At 43.8% G+C, this 23136-nt stretch overlaps 1 protein-coding gene and 1 long non-coding RNA gene across 3 annotated transcripts in view; one reads left to right on the top strand and one right to left on the bottom strand.

Moving 5' to 3' along the window:
• The window catches only part of LOC104565073 (amphiphysin), a 187769-nt gene that overhangs the window by 96983 nt on the left and 67650 nt on the right, over positions 1 to 23136 (bottom strand). The window lies entirely within an intron of this gene.
• Positions 8374 to 12890, top strand: LOC148595338 (uncharacterized). The gene is made up of 2 exons (XR_015913181.1): positions 8374 to 8428; positions 12756 to 12890. It is a non-coding gene; the product is annotated as an uncharacterized LOC148595338 (long non-coding RNA).

The raw sequence follows: 23136 nt of genomic DNA on the forward strand, positions 1-23136 counted from the left end.
TAACTCATTCACCTGCAACAGGACACCAGCTCATGCTCTACACTCATCATCTCCACCTGCTTTGGAGTCCTCCTCACACAGGCACAACTTCAGGTGGCCCCTCTAGGACTAGGAATCATTCCCAATGCATGTAAGCAATTGAGGCAGCTTCATATTTCTAAGGCATCTCCTGGGAAGAAAGTCACAAGAGGCTCACAGTTTTGGACTAACATCTTGTGGATGTTTGATCTAGTTAACTTTCACAAGCAAGATCCTGTTTTAGTTCTAACAATATGCTTTCAGCAGATTAATTTTTTTTTTAGGATATCAGGTGTTCACTTTAAGTAATAATACTTTTCAGGCTGTTTCCCATTTTAGTCACCATGTGATATCTGATTTTCTGTATTCAGGTTCAAGATTTGGTGCAGTAAAAGGAAAAAAAAAAAGAATTCAAAACAGTATTTTAATTAGATATAACAAATTTTTATAAAGGTTGCCCATGAGATTGGGGATTCTGCTCAACTTTTAACTCTGCTATATGATTACAGCTCACACTTAGATAACCTCAGGCCCCAAATCCTAACATTCATTCAGTAATTAGGGAGCAATGATGATGAACAGAGAAAAAACACAACCATTCCTGACATGGGTAATAGCAGATCCTACACATTTCTCATTATGAGGCCTACAAACCTTAAGAGGTATATTTATTTTCCTTTATTCTTCACCATTTTATCTACAAGGCAGTCTACTCATGTTTTTGCATCTTATTCCTTTGACTTCTAAATTAATCCACACACTTATTGTAGCGATGCAGATGTCTAATCTTGACTGCCTCCTCCGGTCTGAGTGGTGACATTTCCACAGATATCCTTATTTCAAGAAAGGTAATAACTCGGGCTAAAAACAAATGCTTGTCAGACAGGGCCAGGGCAAAAAGTGAAACATAGGTAGGTCCTCCTGAGCATGGGAAAGCTTCATCACAGAGAGGGTGACTGAAGCCTGGACCAGGTTGCCCAGAGAGCCTGTAGAATCTGAGAGACCTTGCTTTAGCACAGCAGTTGGCCGAGAGGAACTCTGAGAGGCCTCCTAGCACCTTGCTCCATATGAAAACTTTCACCAAATGCCAAGTGTAAAGAGTTCCCTCCACAAGAGGCACCTGTTCAGAGAAGAATTAAATACCAATCATGCACATTTTAAGCTTTCCTTTTCCAATACTAAATTAGCCTAATGTGTGCAAGAAACTGTGCGCAAGAAACTGTGCGCACAAAAGTCTTGAGCACTGACTGAAGAAAAACCAACCAAACAAAAACACCCACCTTCGGGCCCCCGGTGACCCTCCGCCAGACCCCCGTGTCACTGCGACACAGCAGCCCAAGGGCAGCCAGGCCCTCCCCTTGCCCCTTCCTCAGGGCTAACAGCAGAAGACTGTGGGGCAGTGTGAGGGCAGAGCAGGCCAGGAAAGAAGGGCTCACACAACACTTGCAATTCAGGAATTCTTTTATTTATTGGCCCATAGTGGTTGGCTGGTCTTGGTGCGAGATCTGCAGATGACCCTGCAGCCCCTTCATCTTGGTGTTCTGTGGACAGGTTAGAAAGCGGGGCTAGGTAGAAGGGAGAGCCATTGGCTGTGTGCTGCGCCTGTAGATGTTCTTCTGCCACGCGGCCCGTCATCTGCATCTTTTGACGAGGGACTGGTAACCGGCACAGCTTGGCCGCTGTACGGCCCCCAAGCTCGTCTGGGATGGCTCTGCCTAGATCTTCTTGGGCAGCCCATCCCAGGTGCCGTGGTGAGCAGGAGTGTCACGGTGATGTGTGACATGACATCAACAGCACTGGTCAACAAAGGTGTCTCTGTGATGTCATGTCACGTATCATTGTGACGCTCCTGTTCTCCACTGCCCTTGCCCCTATAAAAGCGGGAGCGCTGGCAGGGCCCACAGCTCACTGAGGCTCTTGGTCCTGGCATCTCAAGGTGACTTGGGAGCCAAGGGCTCCAAGAAGCCTCAGTGAGTTTTATTTGCTACCTTACGGTGGTGCTTCGTAATTATTTCCTCACCTTTTATCCCTAAAATGGAACCGGTGGCCACACTCAGGGGAATCCGAAGGAGGAAACTAAGACGGCAGGAATGGAGAGAGAAGATGGTAATGAAGGAGTCGATCAGGATGCGGAGAAAGGATGACACCGAGAAGATGGAAGTCGATCCTCCGGAGGATTCCCCTGAGCCCATGGAGGTGGATCCACCTATCTACGAGGAAGAGCCGATGGAGGTGGATCCACCCCCGGCGAAGGTGGCCTGCGTGACCCCCCCGGCGCCTGGGACGGCTGGCGGAAGAAGATCTAAGCAGAGCCGTCCCAGCAGAGCCTGGGGGCCGTACGGCCGCCCAGCTGCGCCCGGCCACCAGCCCCTCATCAAAAGATCTAGATGAGGGGCTGCGTGGCAGAATGACATCTACGGGCGCAGCGCACAGCCACCGGTTCCCCCCCTTCCCATCCCTACCACCCCCCACCCTCCTAATTCTTAATTGGAATAACAATTAAGAATTCTATCAAGAACATAGGAGATTATCTCCTAGCTAGAAGATAAGCTGGAGAGAGCACATACACTTGCTCAACTAAACAATGTGGAGAAGTCACTCAAGAAATACTACTTCTATAGCTTTTTGAAGTATTTGTGGATCCGTGAGAAATGTATTTCGGACTTATTGCAAGAATGGATGAAGGCATATGGGAGGTTATGACAGATAACAATCACAAATTAACCAAGACAATCACTATGGAGAAACAAATAAACTAAAATAATCTAACTAGCACTTTCTTCTAGTTGATTTTTTTCCGGGGGAGAAAAAAAAAAACACAAGAATTTCCATTCCTTTTGCTTTTAAAAATTATTTGGTATTTTGGCATTATTAAAGGTCAAGCAACATCTCACAACATGAGACGTGTTCTGCAGATGCTGTGCTAACATCACATATTTCTACTCTTGTCATTAATTACTACTGGGGTTAAGCTTTTGTGTTTTAAGAAATATATAAGTACAATTTCTTCACATTCAGGCCAGGTATCAGTCTTCCAGGTACTGAAAAAGGCATTTTATCTCACAGGGAAAATTGCTAGTTTGGGAAAGGAAGCAGCAGCAGGAGTCTATTAATCTCTTGTTAAGGAAGACTCCTGTTTTCAAGCGCATGACAACAGCAATAGTTAAAAAAAGGCAACAAAAACAAACAGAGAATCCCCACAGAAGTAAGAAATTAAATAAGTATTGAGGAAGCCTTGCAGTAATTACTATTCAGACAAGCACTCAGTCAGTGGCACATATCACACGGAGAATATGGTTAACAAGGAGCAGGAACTTAGGCTCTGGTCAAAGAGTATTTTAGGTCTTAGCACATTAAAAAAAAAAAAATCTTCCGGAATGGGGACAATATACATTAACCGTGGGATTCTGCGGTCGTATAATCTTTTAGCACAGTCACCAAAGCATGCAGCAGAAATGGCAGCCGCATTGACATGCTGGAAGGTCTCCCGTTAGCAAGGCCACTAATGCGGGGCCTCTTGAACGGTTCAGAAGAAACTTCACACCAATGCTGATGCCAGGCTGTCAGGGAACAGATCAACAGAAACCTTCACCATCACATGTAAAACAAAAAGAGTTTCTGTCTTATGTGGGATGATAAAGAGGCACAAACTAGTTGTTCCTGAAAGTTACTGGAAATTAAGCACACAGCTGAATTCAGCTGGTACAATTGGAGGGAATAGGATGGACTAAGTTCATAGTCCTTCATGTCATACACATCCTGGAGCAGCATGGGATAGCAATAAACAATTTGGCTCTTTCATTTTGCATGTCTTCTATGCTAAGCTCCTCCATCAACGGGCAACAAAGGGAAAACGTATCATTGTCCTCCTTCAATACCTTTTTTAAAAATAAAAAAAATAAATAAATCCAAAGAATTATCTATAACAAACTGTGGTAGTGTCTGTACATTTTCTCTGCATCCTTAAATTGCTCCAAGCCCTTGAATACTCTTTGATTTTCCATTCTCCTCAGTGCTTTTGTAAAACACTCAAAGATAGGAAAATACGTTTAAAAAAAAAAAGAATTATTCAATGTATTTTATGTATTATTAATGGTAGACAGAAATTGATCAGTCAGTAAGTGACCAGGCAATACAACAAATAAAAATAAAATTCATATCTTAGCTAACCTGAAGGAAAAGAGCTATTTTGAAAGAGTATTTGAGCAACAAATAACCTCAAGGGACTGCAATCTGTTCAAAAACATAATGCAAGAAGAAAATCAGATTAAATTCATAGATATCTATTTCCACAAGAGTAACTCATTCACCTGCAACAGGACACCAGCTCATGCTCTACACTCATCATCTCCACCTGCTTTGGAGTCCTCCTCACACAGGCACAACTTCAGGTGGCCCCTCTAGGACTAGGAATCATTCCCAATGCATGTAAGCAATTGAGGCAGCTTCATATTTCTAAGGCATCTCCTGGGAAGAAAGTCACAAGAGGCTCACAGTTTTGGACTAACATCTTGTGGATGTTTGATCTAGTTAACTTTCACAAGCAAGATCCTGTTTTAGTTCTAACAATATGCTTTCAGCAGATTAATTTTTTTTTTAGGATATCAGGTGTTCACTTTAAGTAATAATACTTTTCAGGCTGTTTCCCATTTTAGTCACCATGTGATATCTGATTTTCTGTATTCAGGTTCAAGATTTGGTGCAGTAAAAGGAAAAAAAAAAGAATTCAAAACAGTATTTTAATTAGATATAACAAATTTTTATAAAGGTTGCCCATGAGATTGGGGATTCTGCTCAACTTTTAACTCTGCTATATGATTACAGCCCACACTTAGATAACCTCAGGCCCCAAATCCTAACATTCATTCAGTAATTAGGGAGCAATGATGATGAACAGAGAAAAAACACAACCATTCCTGACATGGGTAATAGCAGATCCTACACATTTCTCATTATGAGGCCTACAAACCTTAAGAGGTATATTTATTTTCCTTTATTCTTCACCATTTTATCTACAAGGCAGTCTACTCATGTTTTTGCATCTTATTCCTTTGACTTCTAAATTAATCCACACACTTATTGTAGCGATGCAGATGTCTAATCTTGACTGCCTCCTCCGGTCTGAGTGGTGACATTTCCACAGATATCCTTATTTCAAGAAAGGTAATAACTCGGGCTAAAAACAAATGCTTGTCAGACAGGGCCAGGGCAAAAAGTGAAACATAGGTAGGTCCTCCTGAGCATGGGAAAGCTTCATCACAGAGAGGGTGACTGAAGCCTGGACCAGGTTGCCCAGAGAGCCTGTAGAATCTGAGAGACCTTGCTTTAGCACAGCAGTTGGCCGAGAGGAACTCTGAGAGGCCTCCTAGCACCTTGCTCCATATGAAAACTTTCACCAAATGCCAAGTGTAAAGAGTTCCCTCCACAAGAGGCACCTGTTCAGAGAAGAATTAAATACCAATCATGCACATTTTAAGCTTTCCTTTTCCAATACTAAATTAGCCTAATGTGTGCAAGAAACTGTGCGCAAGAAACTGTGCGCACAAAAGTCTTGAGCACTGACTGAAGAAAAACCAACCAAACAAAAACACCCACCTTCGGGCCCCCGGTGACCCTCCGCCAGACCCCCGTGTCACTGCGACACAGCAGCCCAAGGGCAGCCAGGCCCTCCCCTTGCCCCTTCCTCAGGGCTAACAGCAGAAGACTGTGGGGCAGTGTGAGGGCAGAGCAGGCCAGGAAAGAAGGGCTCACACAACACTTGCAATTCAGGAATTCTTTTATTTATTGGCCCATAGTGGTTGGCTGGTCTTGGTGCGAGATCTGCAGATGACCCTGCAGCCCCTTCATCTTGGTGTTCTGTGGACAGGTTAGAAAGCGGGGCTAGGTAGAAGGGAGAGCCATTGGCTGTGTGCTGCGCCTGTAGATGTTCTTCTGCCACGCGGCCCGTCATCTGCATCTTTTGACGAGGGACTGGTAACCGGCACAGCTTGGCCGCTGTACGGCCCCCAAGCTCGTCTGGGATGGCTCTGCCTAGATCTTCTTGGGCAGCCCATCCCAGGTGCCGTGGTGAGCAGGAGTGTCACGGTGATGTGTGACATGACATCAACAGCACTGGTCAACAAAGGTGTCTCTGTGATGTCATGTCACGTATCATTGTGACGCTCCTGTTCTCCACTGCCCTTGCCCCTATAAAAGCGGGAGCGCTGGCAGGGCCCACAGCTCACTGAGGCTCTTGGTCCTGGCATCTCAAGGTGACTTGGGAGCCAAGGGCTCCAAGAAGCCTCAGTGAGTTTTATTTGCTACCTTACGGTGGTGCTTCGTAATTATTTCCTCACCTTTTATCCCTAAAATGGAACCGGTGGCCACACTCAGGGGAATCCGAAGGAGGAAACTAAGACGGCAGGAATGGAGAGAGAAGATGGTAATGAAGGAGTCGATCAGGATGCGGAGAAAGGATGACACCGAGAAGATGGAAGTCGATCCTCCGGAGGATTCCCCTGAGCCCATGGAGGTGGATCCACCTATCTGCGAGGAAGAGCCGATGGAGGTGGATCCACCCCCGGCGAAGGTGGCCTGCGTGACCCCCCCGGCGCCTGGGACGGCTGGCGGAAGAAGATCTAAGCAGAGCCGTCCCAGCAGAGCCTGGGGGCCGTACGGCCGCCCAGCTGCGCCCGGCCACCAGCCCCTCATCAAAAGATCTAGATGAGGGGCTGCGTGGCAGAATGACATCTACGGGCGCAGCGCACAGCCACCGGTTCCCCCCCTTCCCATCCCTACCACCCCCCACCCTCCTAATTCTTAATTGGAATAACAATTAAGAATTCTATCAAGAACATAGGAGATTATCTCCTAGCTAGAAGATAAGCTGGAGAGAGCACATACACTTGCTCAACTAAACAATGTGGAGAAGTCACTCAAGAAATACTACTTCTATAGCTTTTTGAAGTATTTGTGGATCCGTGAGAAATGTATTTCGGACTTATTGCAAGAATGGATGAAGGCATATGGGAGGTTATGACAGATAACAATCACAAATTAACCAAGACAATCACTATGGAGAAACAAATAAACTAAAATAATCTAACTAGCACTTTCTTCTAGTTGATTTTTTTCCGGGGGAGAAAAAAAAAAACACAAGAATTTCCATTCCTTTTGCTTTTAAAAATTATTTGGTATTTTGGCATTATTAAAGGTCAAGCAACATCTCACAACATGAGACGTGTTCTGCAGATGCTGTGCTAACATCACATATTTCTACTCTTGTCATTAATTACTACTGGGGTTAAGCTTTTGTGTTTTAAGAAATATATAAGTACAATTTCTTCACATTCAGGCCAGGTATCAGTCTTCCAGGTACTGAAAAAGGCATTTTATCTCACAGGGAAAATTGCTAGTTTGGGAAAGGAAGCAGCAGCAGGAGTCTATTAATCTCTTGTTAAGGAAGACTCCTGTTTTCAAGCGCATGACAACAGCAATAGTTAAAAAAAGGCAACAAAAACAAACAGAGAATCCCCACAGAAGTAAGAAATTAAATAAGTATTGAGGAAGCCTTGCAGTAATTACTATTCAGACAAGCACTCAGTCAGTGGCACATATCACACGGAGAATATGGTTAACAAGGAGCAGGAACTTAGGCTCTGGTCAAAGAGTATTTTAGGTCTTAGCACATTAAAAAAAAAAAAATCTTCCGGAATGGGGACAATATACATTAACCGTGGGATTCTGCGGTCGTATAATCTTTTAGCACAGTCACCAAAGCATGCAGCAGAAATGGCAGCCGCATTGACATGCTGGAAGGTCTCCCGTTAGCAAGGCCACTAATGCGGGGCCTCTTGAACGGTTCAGAAGAAACTTCACACCAATGCTGATGCCAGGCTGTCAGGGAACAGATCAACAGAAACCTTCACCATCACATGTAAAACAAAAAGAGTTTCTGTCTTATGTGGGATGATAAAGAGGCACAAACTAGTTGTTCCTGAAAGTTACTGGAAATTAAGCACACAGCTGAATTCAGCTGGTACAATTGGAGGGAATAGGATGGACTAAGTTCATAGTCCTTCATGTCATACACATCCTGGAGCAGCATGGGATAGCAATAAACAATTTGGCTCTTTCATTTTGCATGTCTTCTATGCTAAGCTCCTCCATCAACGGGCAACAAAGGGAAAACGTATCATTGTCCTCCTTCAATACCTTTTTTAAAAATAAAAAAAATAAATAAATCCAAAGAATTATCTATAACAAACTGTGGTAGTGTCTGTACATTTTCTCTGCATCCTTAAATTGCTCCAAGCCCTTGAATACTCTTTGATTTTCCATTCTCCTCAGTGCTTTTGTAAAACACTCAAAGATAGGAAAATACGTTTAAAAAAAAAAAGAATTATTCAATGTATTTTATGTATTATTAATGGTAGACAGAAATTGATCAGTCAGTAAGTGACCAGGCAATACAACAAATAAAAATAAAATTCATATCTTAGCTAACCTGAAGGAAAAGAGCTATTTTGAAAGAGTATTTGAGCAACAAATAACCTCAAGGGACTGCAATCTGTTCAAAAACATAATGCAAGAAGAAAATCAGATTAAATTCATAGATATCTATTTCCACAAGAGTAACTCATTCACCTGCAACAGGACACCAGCTCATGCTCTACACTCATCATCTCCACCTGCTTTGGAGTCCTCCTCACACAGGCACAACTTCAGGTGGCCCCTCTAGGACTAGGAATCATTCCCAATGCATGTAAGCAATTGAGGCAGCTTCATATTTCTAAGGCATCTCCTGGGAAGAAAGTCACAAGAGGCTCACAGTTTTGGACTAACATCTTGTGGATGTTTGATCTAGTTAACTTTCACAAGCAAGATCCTGTTTTAGTTCTAACAATATGCTTTCAGCAGATTAATTTTTTTTTTTTTTTAGGAAATCAGGTGTTCACTTTAAGTAATAATACTTTTCAGGCTGTTTCCCATTTTAGTCACCATGTGATATCTGATTTTCTGTATTCAGGTTCAAGATTTGGTGCAGTAAAAGGAAAAAAAAAAAGAATTCAAAACAGTATTTTAATTAGATATAACAAATTTTTATAAAGGTTGCCCATGAGATTGGGGATTCTGCTCAACTTTTAACTCTGCTATATGATTACAGCTCACACTTAGATAACCTCAGGCCCCAAATCCTAACATTCATTCAGTAATTAGGGAGCAATGATGATGAACAGAGAAAAAACACAACCATTCCTGACATGGGTAATAGCGGATCCTACACATTTCTCATTATGAGGCCTATAAACCTTAAGAGGTATATTTATTTTCCTTTATTCTTCACCATTTTATCTACAAGGCAGTCTACTCATGTTTTTGCATCTTCTTCCTTTGACTTCTAAATTAATCCACACACTTAATGTAGCGATACGGATGTCTAATCTTGACTGCCTCCTCCGGTCTGAGTGGTGACATTTCCACAGATATCCTTATTACAAGAAAGGTAATAACTCGGGCTAAAAACAAATGCTTGTCAGACAGGGCCAGGGCAAAAACTGAAACATAGGTAGGTCCTCCTGAGCATGGGAAAGCTTCATCACAGAGAGGGTGACTGAAGCCTGGACCAGGTTGCCCAGAGAGCCTGTAGAATCTGAGAGACCTTGCTTTAGCACAGCATTTGGCTGAGAGGAACTCTGAGAGGCCTCCTAGCACCTTGCTCCATATGAAAACTTTCACCAAATGCCAAGTGTAAAGAGTTCCCTCCACAAGAGGCACCTGTTCAGAGAAGAATTAAATACCAATCATGCACATTTTAAGCTTTCCTTTTCCAATACTAAATTAGCCTAATGTGCGCAAGAAACTGTGCGCAAGAAACTGTGCGCACAAAAGTCTTGAGCACTGACTGGAGAAAAACCAAACAAACAAAAACACCCACCTTCGGGCCCCCGGTGACACTCCGCCAGACCCCCGTGTCACTGCGACACAGCAGCCCAAGGGCAGCCAGGCCCTCCCCTTGCCTCTTCCTCAGGGCTAACGGCAGAAGACTGTGGGGCAGTGTGAGGGCAGAGCAGGCCAGGAAAGAAGGGCTCACACAACACTTGAAATTCAGGAATTCTTTTATTTATTGGCCCATAGTGGTTGGCTGGTCTTGGTGCGAGATCTGCAGATGACCCTGCAGCCCCTTCATCTTGGTGTTCTGTGGACAGGTTAGAAAGCGGGTCTAGGTAGAGGGGAGAGCCACTGGCTGTGTGCTGCGCCTGTAGATGTTCTTCTGCCACGCGGCCCGTCATCTGCATCTTTTGACGAGGGACTGGTAACCGGCACAGCTTGGCCGCTGTACGGCCCCCAAGCTCGTCTGGGATGGCTCGGCCTAGATCTTCTTGGGCAGCCCATCCCAGGTGCCGTGGTGAGCAGGAGTGTCACGGTGATGTGCGACATGACATCAACAGCACTGGTAACAAAGGTGTCTCTGTGATGTCATGTCACGTATCATTGTGACGCTCCTGTTCTCCACTGCCCTTGCCCCTATAAAAGCGGGAGCGCTGGCAGGGCCCACAGCTCACTGAGGCTCTTGGTCCTGTGGTCTCAAGGTGACTTGGGAGCTAAGGGCTCCAAGAAGCCTCAGTGAGTTTTATTTGCTGCCTCAGGGTGGTGCTTCGTAATTATTTCCTCACCTTTTATCCCGAAAATGGAACCGGTGGCCACACTCAGGGGAATCCGAAGGAGGAAACTAAGACGGCAGGAATGGAGAGAGAAGATGCTAATGAAGGACTCGATCAGGATGCGGAGAAAGGATGACACCGAGAAGATGGAAGTCGATCCTCCGGAGGATTCCCCTGAGCCCATGGAGGTGGATCCACCTATCTGCGAGGAAGAGCCGATGGAGGTGGATCCACCTCCAGCGAAGGTGGCCTGCGTGACCCCCCCGGCGCCTGGGACGGCTGGCGGAAGAAGATCTAAGCAGAGCCGTCCCAGCAGAGCCTGGGGGCCGTACGGCCGCCAAGCTGCGCCCGGCCACCAGCCCCTCGGCAAAAGATCTAGATGAGGGGCTGCGTGGCAGAACGACATCTACGGGCGCAGCGCACAGCCACCGGTTCCCCCCCTTCCCATCCCTACCAACCCCCACCCTCCTAATTCTTAATTGGAATAACAATTAAGAATTCTATCAAGAACATAGGAGATTATCTCCTAGCTAGGAGATAAGCTGGAGAGAGCACATACACTTGCTCAACTAAACAATGTGGAGAAGTCACTCAAGAACTACTACTTCTATAGCTGTTTGAAGTATTTGTGGATCTGTGAGAAATCTATTTCAGCCTTATTGTAAGAATGGATGAAGGCATACTCTCATAACAATCACAAATTAACCAAGACGATCGCTATGAAGAAACAAATAAACTAACATAATCTAACTAGCACTTTGTTCTAGTTGATTATTTTCTGGGGGAGAAAAAAAAGAAACATATACACACACACACACACAAAAAGACACAATTTCCATTCCTTTTGCTTTTAAAAATTATTTAGTGTTTTGGCATTATTAAAGGTCAAGCAATATCTCACAACATGAGACGTGTTCTGCAGATGCTGTGCTAACATCACATACTTCTACTCTTCTCATTAATTACTACTAGGGTTAAGCTTGTGTGTTATAAGAAATATATAAGTACAATTTCTTCACATTCAGCCCAGGTATCAGTCTTCCAGGTACTGAAAAAGGCATTTATCTCACAGGGCAAATTGCTAGTTTGGGAAAGGAAGCAGCAGCAGGAGTCTATTAATCTCTTGTTAAGGAAGACTCCTGTTTTCAAGCGCATGACAACAGCAATAATTAAAAAAAGCAATAAAAACAAACAGAGAAACCCCACAGAAGTAAGAAATTAAATAAGTATTGAGGAAGCCTTGCAGTAATTACTATTCAGACAAGCACTCAGTCAGTGGCACATATCACACGGAGAATATGGTTAACAAGGAGCAGGAACTTAGGCTCTGGCCAAAGAGTATTTTAGTTCTTAGCACATTAAAAAAAAAAAATCTTCCGGAATGGGGACAATATACATTAACCGTGGGATTCTGCGGTCGTATAATCTTTTAGCACAGTCACCAAAGCATGCAGCAGAAATGGCAGCCGCATTGACATGCTGGAAGGTCTCCCGTTAGCAAGGCCACTAATGCGGGGCCTCTTGAACGGTTCAGAAGAAACTTCATACCAATGCTGATGCCAGGCTGTCAGGGGACAGATCAACAGAAACCTTCACCATCACATATAAAACAAAAAGAGTTTCTGTCTTATGTGGGATGATAAAGAGGCACAAACTAGTTGTTCGTGAAAGTTACTGGAAATTAAGCACACAGCTGAATTCAGCTGGTACAACTGAAGGGAATAGGATGGACTAAGTTCATAGTCCTTCATGTCATACACATCCTGGAGCAGCATGGGATAGCAATAAACAATTTAGCTCTTTCATTTTGCATGTCTTCTATGCTAAGGTCCTCCATCGACGGGCAACAAGGGGAAAACGTATCATTGTCCTCCTTCAATAACTTTTTTTTTTGTTTTTAATGAATCCAAAGAATTATCTGTAGCGAACTGGCATATGTGTGCATTTTCTGTGCATCCTTACATTGCTCCAAGTCCCTGAATACTCTTTGATTTTCCATTCTCCTCAGTGGTTTTCTAAAACACTCAAAGATAGAAAAATACGTTTTTAAAAAAAAAGAATTATCCCATATATTTTATGTATTATTTATGGTAGAGAGAAATTCATCAAGCACTGAAAATCAGCTCACGTGGGAAAACAGATCTGCAAATAGCATCAGGCATGAGCAAGGAGCAAAGGAGCTTAAGCTACACCAGTTTGATACTCTAAGCTACATCCTACAGGAAACAAGGAAGGCACTCAGACATCTCTCATCAAAAGAAATACACTTCAGTTCCCTGGTTCGTCTCTATATTTGGAGCTCAAACCTACAGTCAGTCTGTATACTCCTATCCACCATGATCACGACAGTGTGTGAATATTTCCAAGCTTCCTCATAAAATTGCTCTGGGATTCATTCATAATACAGAACACTGCTAAATATATAAACATATATATTTAAATATTATTTTTATATATATTATATATAGTGTATATATATAATTTACCAAAAATAACCAATTTAAGGCAGCAAATAATATAGTATGGCTCATCATCAGACTGATGGAAGTGGGGAAGTGGTACCTTTATTTATGATTTTTAGAAACAGGACCCTTTAAAGGTCTTTCTATGCCATCAATCAATTGAATCAGAAAAGCCCCTTGGCCCAATGCTGTTTGGAGGGAAAAAGGCCACCCCACATAATCACAGTCACAAGTTGCTTTCTCTGCAGACCAACTATATCCACCAACTGCAGAGCAAAGCCTTACAAAAGCTGTCAGGCCAGGTTTGTCCCCTTGAGGGAAACATCATTACTGTTGGTACCAGATTGGACTCCTCAAATTAACTAACTCTTCATGTTTTCATGGGATGCTGCTACAGCAGCGGTACGTCCATCTCAGCTTCCTGCCCAATAGGCAGCATTCACTGCCTTTCAGTAGGGGCAGTGTTTTTTCCCCTTCAGCAAAACAACTATCTTAAATATGTCAGTGTTTGCAAACATTCCAGCAGGGTCATTACAATCATTTCTAGTCATGAGAACTGTTTAATGTCAAACCACTAGCTTTTTCTCAATTTATGTCCTCCTTTTGGATCAAACTACTAATTTCCCCATGGGCCAGAGCTTGCAGCGGGATGTCCGTTTTAAGGGCAAAGCTGCAAGCCTGCAAGGACTACAGGGACTGAGGCCTCCATGCATCCTATCAGCACTCCCGGTCCTCTCATGTACCCCCCTCCATCCTTATTTCAATGCAAATTACACATCAGTTCATCCATGTGACAGTGTCTTGGCTGCTACAATGTGAGGAGCCTTCAGTTAAGATGAAGAAAATAAGCGCAGGAGGGAGATACTCCCAAACCATTCCACTGTGGCAAGAAAAAGGTTCACAAGAGAATTTAAAGGAAAAATAAACGATACTTTTCAAAGAGGGTAGTTCTCTGCAAGCACAAACATGCCTGTGCTTTATGCATACACATTGCAAGAAATCATACTGGTATTGAATAGATGTGCCTTCTCCATATTTAAATCGATCCGAGGACCACAACAGGCTGCCGGGAGGCCAACGGAAATGCTCTATTTTCACATAAATAGCGAAGCTCTTGTTAGTCACAGTCATTGACCACTACATACTTTTCCACAGTAGTAAGAATAAAACCAATCACCTCTCATATTCTACCTTTCTTACTTTCTTCTTCTTTTGCCATTTGATATGTTCTTTTTCTTCAGCTTCTATTCTCAGCTGTTCCTCGCATTGATACACTCTGCAAAACATTTGCTGTATCCTTCAAAAGGAAACTGAATTTCGGCAGTGTCTGAGATGGGTTATACGTAAAAGTTTTGGTCCGCAGGGCTGATAAAACAACGTGAACGCAGAACTGTGTGATTAATGTAAAACTGTGTGATTAAGTGCAAGTCAGTGTGATTAACGGGGCTACAACATACTAAACCTCTGCTTTCTCTTACGTAATTAACTTAATTGATGCTAAATCTGTTTGGAAATTAGGATGACACTATTTAAAGCAAATTATTCAGATTCAGAGTAGCATGCTGGTATAGCATTTCTCTTCCTAACCTCAGGCTGTTCAACATTTTGTTTCTGAACAAATATGACTGCAACTACATAAAATCACTGCAAGTAAAGCACATCAGTTGAGGAGCAGTGTGAGAAAAGATGAAGTAAAGTGCACTAGATGGACAGATGAGAATCATTTGCTGCAGAACAGCAGAGCAGACCCTACACCCTAGTCAGCATTAGGAAGCCTCAGATGTATAAGGAATCATAGCAAGATTTTGCACCATACTATCTTCACCACAAGAACAGGTCCAGTTAGCTCCGCTTTTAAGTGGTTCCCACTTCATAGGCTCATGGAATCTTTATGGTTGGAAAAGATCTCCAAGATCATCAAGTCCAACCGAGTTGAACACCATGCCTGTTAAACCATGTCTCTAGGATCTGTGCCTGAGGTGACCATTGTGCTGTCCTCCCTCAAGGCTTGTGCTGCTCAGGAGCAGTTGTAACTTGCAGAGGACAGTTGAGGAGATGTTGAATAAACCTCTGTGAAGCTTCCCACGTTCCCCTTGCTGGTATGCAGTGCACATTCAACATGATTTTATGCTTAGGAGTTCTGCTCAGTTTGATATGCCCCTTCCTCTCATTGAAAAAACAAATCACAGAGAATATTTTGTTTTTCGGGGTAGCAGGTCTCTCGATTTTAAAACAAAATGACATCAAGAAATCAAAGGAACTTAATTGTTGGGATAGGAGGAGCCTGAAAAATATCACCTCCAAGTGAGGAGCACTTGGGAAGCTGTAACTGTTAAAGTGAGGAGATAACTAAAGCAGAAGGGAATCAATCAGATTTGGAGCTATATCTGTCTCCAATGATTGGATAATTTAGACAAGAATTTGTACTTGTCACAGCAGAATTTATTCTCATCTTGCTCAGAAGAGAAAGCAGAGCAAGTCCAAGAGGGACTTCTGGTACTATGAAGTACAGAGACCAAGCACCAATAGGCTAATACACATCACATAAATCACAAGCAAATAAACACAAAAATGAAAGAAATAACCTTCCTCGGTCCCTCAAAGGTACGGATGGAGCAATTTTCATTAGTGAAAGAGACATAACACATATGGTCTTGTCCTGCTGTCCTAGCCCACACTGCTTCCTTGCTCCTCTTACTAATCTTCTTTCCTGGGATCCAGAGAGCCTGATATTTCTACATTGCACAGAGAGGTTATTACGTTGGCATCTGCACATTTTAACAGCAGTTTGAGGTGAGAACTGAGCCACTGAGGGATGAAATTCTTTTGAGGACAACCACTTTGATATACTTTAATATTCGAGATCAGAAACTCTGCAAGAGTCTGTTAACTAAGGGGAATCATAATTCCTCATTCAAACCTAGGAAATTATTCCTCCCTTCCGCTTGTCTATACACCTTTTGGCATCCACTTTGCTTCTTTTATTCGGGAAGTTCAGCTCCTCTATAAAGACACCCTTTATAAAAAGGTCGTTACTTAGCACAACAACTCCCTGTGCCATTCTTGAAGTGCATCTGTTTATGCTGCCCCTTAAATTATGATTATTATACCTCATTTTTGAGAGCTGCTGTGCCAAGAGGACTTGGCTGCAGTTTAAATCCACATACAGGCTTTGAGAAAGAAATCCTGACTGAAGCGTTTGTATTATCATCAATGGGTAGGACAGCAAAAACATCAGTTGATTTCTGCTTTCTGGGCTGTGCTTACCAAGCTTTTGGACCAGGAATGAGGTTTGGTTTCTTTCAAATTGTAAATTGAAAAGTTTCATTTTTGAGAAGTACGATAGACAGCTGTGCATACTTGGTTTTTGTTTTTGCTTTTTTCCTCCAGATTGTCCCAAACTCTAGAGGTTTTCTAGAGGTGGAAGTAAAAAGGCTATCAGAGAATGTTACTGAAAGCTCGTGTAGATACGCATTTAACAATTTTGGGGATATACTATATGACCTTGCTTGAAGTCATCAGATTAAAAGCATCTTCTCTTAATTCTGCAGTGACTGAGCTGGTAGCAAAAAAACTTGCATCTTTATTTTCTGAACTTCTCTTCAAGTATCAGACAAATGCTTGGCAGGTGACAATATAGTGCTTCTTTAGGAGTTTTCAGGAGTTTTCAGTTGCTTTACCTCTTTGGTAAAAAAGGCTTTCTGTAACAAAAAGTTTTCAACAAAGCCACGTACCAGGTATCTGCAGCTCTGCCCAGCACCTCTTCACAGAGCTGGTCTGCTGACTCACCCCATGTCCTGGCAAGGGGAGTCCCATTAGTTTCAGCTCAGGAAAAGGCTGAACACATGGATGAAAATAACCATTTACTCTTTATCTCTTGAGGCAACTGGGAAACAGGATGTTTCCAGAAAGGAAACTTCAGAGCAGCTGACCTTACCGGGAAGCCCCGACTGAAGCTTACCTGTTCCTTAAGTTTTAGTTAATCAAACACCCTAGAGCACCAGGCACGGCACATATTCATAGCCTCCATTCACACAGCATACCAGTAATCCCCAGGGTAGAACATTTACACTGATGTTTGGCAAGAGTATTCAATAGATTTTCCCTGAAGAAGAGCACTGGATGCACCATTAGCAATACGCACCCATTAAATATATTCTTGGTTTTCCTGGAAGACGGGAGAAGAAGAGAGGGAAGGAAAATAGAAATCCTTATTATGTGTGCCGATATTACATGATCAGATTGCTGCAGAAAAATCAGACTCCAAGAAGATTTTTTTTTCCTTACTTTAATTGTCTTATACTGTGGTATTTTAAATAACCTGCTGCCAAAGTTCTAAAGTTGTTATTTGACTCAAAGGGTTTGGATGCTTTTGCAGCAAAGGAAGGAGGCAGATAGGAAAGCTAAATGAAGACCAGATGGTCTATCAAAAAAGCATAAGTGCAGGGGTGTGCAGAGACACCAGGTTCCAGTGGGCTGGCATAGCTGTGCAGTAGTAGCAGCTCTGTCCTGGCTAACAAGAGCCTGCTTCTAGCCCAGTGGGCACCCAAACGTGTCTCTGGAGACTCATCTTTGGTATCATTATTTTCAACACTATTTTACTTTAACATATAGGCACCCTTTAATTACCAATTTGATCACGTGTTAACAATACAATTTGATTTGCACTTGTTCTGCTACCATAAAGTAAGCACAACTTTATCCAGACATGGAAAACGTCAGATGTGCTGCAGCTTTTTGTGCCGTAAAAGGTGTAGGGAAATAATGACACTCGGGGTGTCAGCTAAGTAATCTTTGGTAATTCAGAGAGTTATCTTTAGAGGAGCATTTGGAATCACAGAATCATAGAATTGTTAAGGTTGGAAAGGACCTCTAGAGGTCATCTAGTCCAACCCCCCCTGCACACGCAGGGTCACCTAGAGCATGCGGCACAGGGCTGTATCCAAGTGGGTTTTGAAGATCTCCAGAGAAGGAGACTCCACCACCTCTCTGGGCAGCCTGTTCCAGTGCTCTGTCACTCTCACTGTTTAAAAATTTTTCCTTAAGTTCCTGTGGAACTTTTGGTGTTTCATTTTGTGGCCATTACCTCTAGTTCTGTCAGTGGCCACCACTGAAAAGAGGCCGGCCCCATCCTCCTCATTGCCTCCCTTGAGGTATTTATAGACATTGATCAGGTCCCCTCTTAGCCTTCTCCAGGTTGAGCAGGCCCAGCTCCCTCCGTCTCTCCTCGCAGGGCAGATGTTCCAGGCCCCTGATCATCCGTGTAATCCTGCACTGAACTCTCTCCAGCAGCTCCACATCCCTCTTGTACTGGGGGGCCCAGAACTGGACACAGTACTCCAGATGTGGCCTCACCAGGGCTGAGTAGAGGGACAGGATCACTTCTCTCGACCTGCTGGAGACGCTCTTCTCAATGCACCCCAGGATCCCATTGGCCTTCCTGGCCACGAGGGCACACTGCTGCCTCATGGTCAACTTGTCGTCCACCATGACACCCAGGTCCTTCTCTGCAGAGCTGCTCTCCAGAAGATCAGTCCCCAGCCTGTACTGGTGTCTGGGGTTATTCCTCCCCGGGAACACAAGCGCCTCACGAAGCAGAGAAGGAGGAGGCCGCACAAGTGAAGCTCGGGGCAGGGCCGAGGGCACCCTAGGGGCCTGGTGCATAAAGCAAAGGAGAGAAACGTTTGGCAGGTGCCGCACGTGGGAAGGAGACAGTAGCGAGAGCGGGTAAGAGGCACAGGTTGTAGGACGAGGAGGCCTTGTGGAAGGTAGGGAAGGGTGAGCCAACAGACCCAGCTGCCAGCACTGGCACTGGGAGCTCAACAGCAAACAGGGCTGTGGAAGCAGGTGGAGAGAGAGTGGCCTTAATTCGCTTCACACTGGGGTCGCTAGCAAAGAAAACTATCCACAGAAAAACTGAAGACTTAACAGGAGACTGTGCTGTCTAACTACCTTTGTGAATCATGGCTCCACATATTAAATAGCCCATGGACTGCAAACAGGTCTTGTACAAAATTACTTCAATATTTCCTGCCCTTTCATAGCTATTCATGTACAAGAATAAAACCCTCCATTAAGCCCCCAAACTAAATATAAGCAAACATATGTGGAATGCATCAAAAAAGAAGAAAAAGCCAACATTTCTGAGACAAAAATAATTGTTATCCTCAAAATAAAACTTATGTGCAGACATTAATCTCTGATTTGCAAGCCATTCAACTGTTCTCTACATGTTTTGCATACATACAGCTTCACTGCCATCATTGATTTACTTTCACACCTCTGGTTTTTATTAGGCATCAACATTTCCAAGTTTTCCTTCTTTTTTTTTTTTCTTCCTCTCTAAGCTTTCTTCCCTTTCTTCCCCTCAGCAGTCATCCCTTTCACTGTTTTGCGCTCCCCATCTTGCGGGTCAGCTTTTCTTAGGACAGGTTCTCATGACCTCCAACCAAAAGCCTCACCACACCATCTGTCGTGACACCACCTCTAAGACCCATGACCACCATTAAAGTGAGGCTTCCTTTATGAGCCACAGTAATATCACTAAGCATTTCATTTTGGGCCTTTTAGCTACAAGCAGCTTGAGGAACCTATTTTGCAGTTTAAACAAGTATATTTTTGTTTTTTTATTTTCAACTCATTTGAACTACATAATAATAAAAAATCTGTACGATTTGTTCAATTAAAAGTTTTTTTAAAAAAGGCAGTAAGTGACCAGGCAATCTGACCGCAATTCAGGTGGCTGTCACCTTCAAAATAAAACTAATGAAAATTGTGAGTTTCTGTTCACAGGACCGGATCATCGGACACCCCCGTAACCCGTACGCCTCGGTGACAAGCGTCCCGCCCGAGCCTGCGAGTTCTACGCTGACCAAATCTAGAAAACAACAAAACAGCCTCTGCAAGAGGGGGCCGCGATGCCTTTGCGTTATCTGAATTTTGCAGCTTGTCACTATAGGACAGGTAGAGTCACACGAGCCCTTTAAATGGGGTACTTGAACAGATCGAACAATCTCGAGCAATTAGTACAAAAATAACTACAGGACCACCAGTTTTCAGTGCCATGCCTTGCCAACCAGCACCCATTGAACCCTGTTCCAAACGCAGCTGGTACGAAAATTTCTTCACCGGTTCGCCGTGGTTAACCACCCTGATATCCACCTTGATAGGGCTGATCACAATGATCATGATGACACTAATCTTTGGACCCTGTATATTGAATAAGCTCATGCCGTTTGTCAAGAATCCGCTAGAGAAGGTTAACATCATGTTAGTAGAACACCGACAACTGCTTTAAGAATATATCCACTCAGTATTACCCTCAAGTTATCGCAAGGTACACCCTATTCCTAAACCCCCGGTATTACCTGTCATCCCTTACCTTCTACGTGCCTTCTTCTTTGTGCCTTATGTTTCATGTCAAGTTTATGATATATCATTTTAAGATTGGTATAAACTATAAGAATAGAATAAGATAGTAATAAAAATAAGATAGTTGTATTTTAGCTACTTTTGTTATGCATAGGGAGGGGGGAAGTTGTTGCAGATAATTAGGGAACGGCGGCCGGAAGATAGGGTGCTGTACGGAAAGATAGGGCCCCTAATAGCCAATAGCGTTTAGTTTATGATGTAAGCAGAAGGATGTGACATTGTAAACCTAGCTATATAACACCCTGTTACCCATCAATAAACGCCATTTGCCGTCCACCACATTGGTGTCAACTAGCTGATGGCCCGAGTGGCTTGGGGGTGGTCGCCGTGCCGTCCCTGAACCAGGTCGCTGCAGCCGTTTGAACTGCAACACGGCAGTTGGCTGAGTTGGCAGAACAACATCTACAGGCGCAGGGCACAGCCACCGGTTCCCCCCCTTCCCATCCCTACCACCCCCCACCCTCCTAATTCTTAATTGGAATAACAATTAAGAATTGTATCAAGAACATAGGAGATTATCTCCTAGCTAGAAGATAAGCTGGAGAGAGCACATACACTTGCTCAACTAAACAATGTGGAGAAGTCACTCAAGAACTACTACTTCTATACCTGTTTGAAGTATTTGTGGATCCGTGAGAAATGTATTTCGGACTTATTGCAAGAATGGATGAAGGCATATGGGAGGTTATGAGAGATAACAATCACAAATTAACCGAGACAATCACTATGGAGAAACAAATAAACTAACATAATCTAACTAGCACTTTGTTCTAGTTGATTTTCTGTATTCAGGTTCAAGATTTGGTGCAGTAAAAGGAAAAAAAAAAGAATTCAAAACAGTATTTTAATTAGATATAACAAATTTTTATAAAGGTTGCCCATGAGATTGGGGATTCAGCTCAACTTTTAACTCTGCTATATGATTACAGCCCACACTTAGATAACCTCAGGCCCCAAATCCTAACATTCATTCAGTAATTAGGGAGCAATGATGATGAACAGAGAAAAAACACAACCATTCCTGACATGGGTAATAGCAGATCCTACACATTTCTCATTATGAGGCCTACAAACCTTAAGAGGTATATTTATTTTCCTTTATTCTTCACCATTTTATCTACAAGGCAGTCTACTCATGTTTTTGCATCTTCTTCCTTTGACTTCTAAATTAATCCACACACTTAATGTAGCGATACGGATGTCTAATCTTGACTGCCTCCTCCGGTCTGAGTGGTGACATTTCCACAGATATCCTTATTACAAGAAAGGTAATAACTCGGGCTAAAAACAAATGCTTGTCAGACAGGGCCAGGGCAAAAACTGAAACATAGGTAGGTCCTCCTGAGCATGGGATAGCTTCATCACAGAGAGGGTGACTGAAGCCTGGAACAGGTTGCCCAGAGAGTCTGTAGAATCTGAGAGACCTTGCTTTAGCACAGCATTTGGCTGAGAGGAACTCTGAGAGGCCTCCTAGCACCTTGCTCCATATGAAAACTTTCACCAAATGCCAAGTGTAAAGAGTTCCCTCCACAAGAGGCACCTGTTCAGAGAAGAATTAAATACCAATCATGCACATTTTAAGCTTTCCTTTTCCAATACTAAATTAGCCTAATGTGCGCAAGAAACTGTGCGCAAGAAACTGTGCGCACAAAAGTCTTGAGCACTGACTGAAGAAAAACCAAACAAACAAAAACACCCACCTTCGGGCCCCCGGTGACCCTCCGCCAGACCCCCGTGTCACTGCGACACAGCAGCCCAAGGGCAGCCAGGCCCTCCCCTTGCCCCTTCCTCAGGGCTAACGGCAGAAGACTGTGGGGAAGTGTGAGGGCAGAGCAGGCCAGGAAAGAAGGGCTCACACAACACTTGAAATTCAGGAATTCTTTTATTTATTGGCCCATAGTGGTTGGCTGGTCTTGGTGCGAGATCTGCAGATGACCCTGCAGCCTCTTCATCTTGGTGTTCTGTGGACAGGTTAGAAAGCGGGGCTAGGGAGAGGGGAGAGCCACTGGCTGTGTGCTGCGCCTGTAGATGTTCTTCTGCCACGCGGCCCGTCATCTGCATCTTTTGACGAGGGACTGGTAACCGGCACAGCTTGGCCGCTGTACGGCCCCCAAGCTCGTCTGGGATGGCTCTGCCTAGATCTTCTTGGGCAGCCCATCCCAGGTGCCGTGGTGAGCAGGAGTGTCACGGTGATGTGTGACATGACATCAACAGCACTGGTCAACAAAGGTGTCTCTATGATGTCATGTCACGTATCATTGTGACGCTCCTGTTCTCCACTGCCCTTGCCCCTATAAAAGCGGGATGGCTGGCAGGGCCCACAGCTCACTGAGGCTCTTGGTCCTGTGGTCTCAAGGTGACTTGGGAGCTAAGGGCTCCAAGAAGCCTCAGTGAGTTTTATTTGCTACCTCAGGGTGGTGCTTCGTAATTATTTCCTCACCTTTTATCCCGAAAATGGAACCGGTGGCCACACTCAGGGGAATCCGAAGGAGGAAACTAAGACGGCAGGAATGGAGAGAGAAGATGGTAACGAGGGAGTCGATCAGGATGCGGAGAAAGGATGACAGCGAGAAGATGGAAGT

Source organism: Tinamus guttatus, unplaced genomic scaffold (assembly GCF_059628265.1).
Source record: "Tinamus guttatus ecotype Peru unplaced genomic scaffold, ASM5962826v1 Tinamus_guttatus_pri_ptg000115l, whole genome shotgun sequence".
Taxonomy (NCBI): Eukaryota; Metazoa; Chordata; class Aves; order Tinamiformes; family Tinamidae; genus Tinamus; species Tinamus guttatus.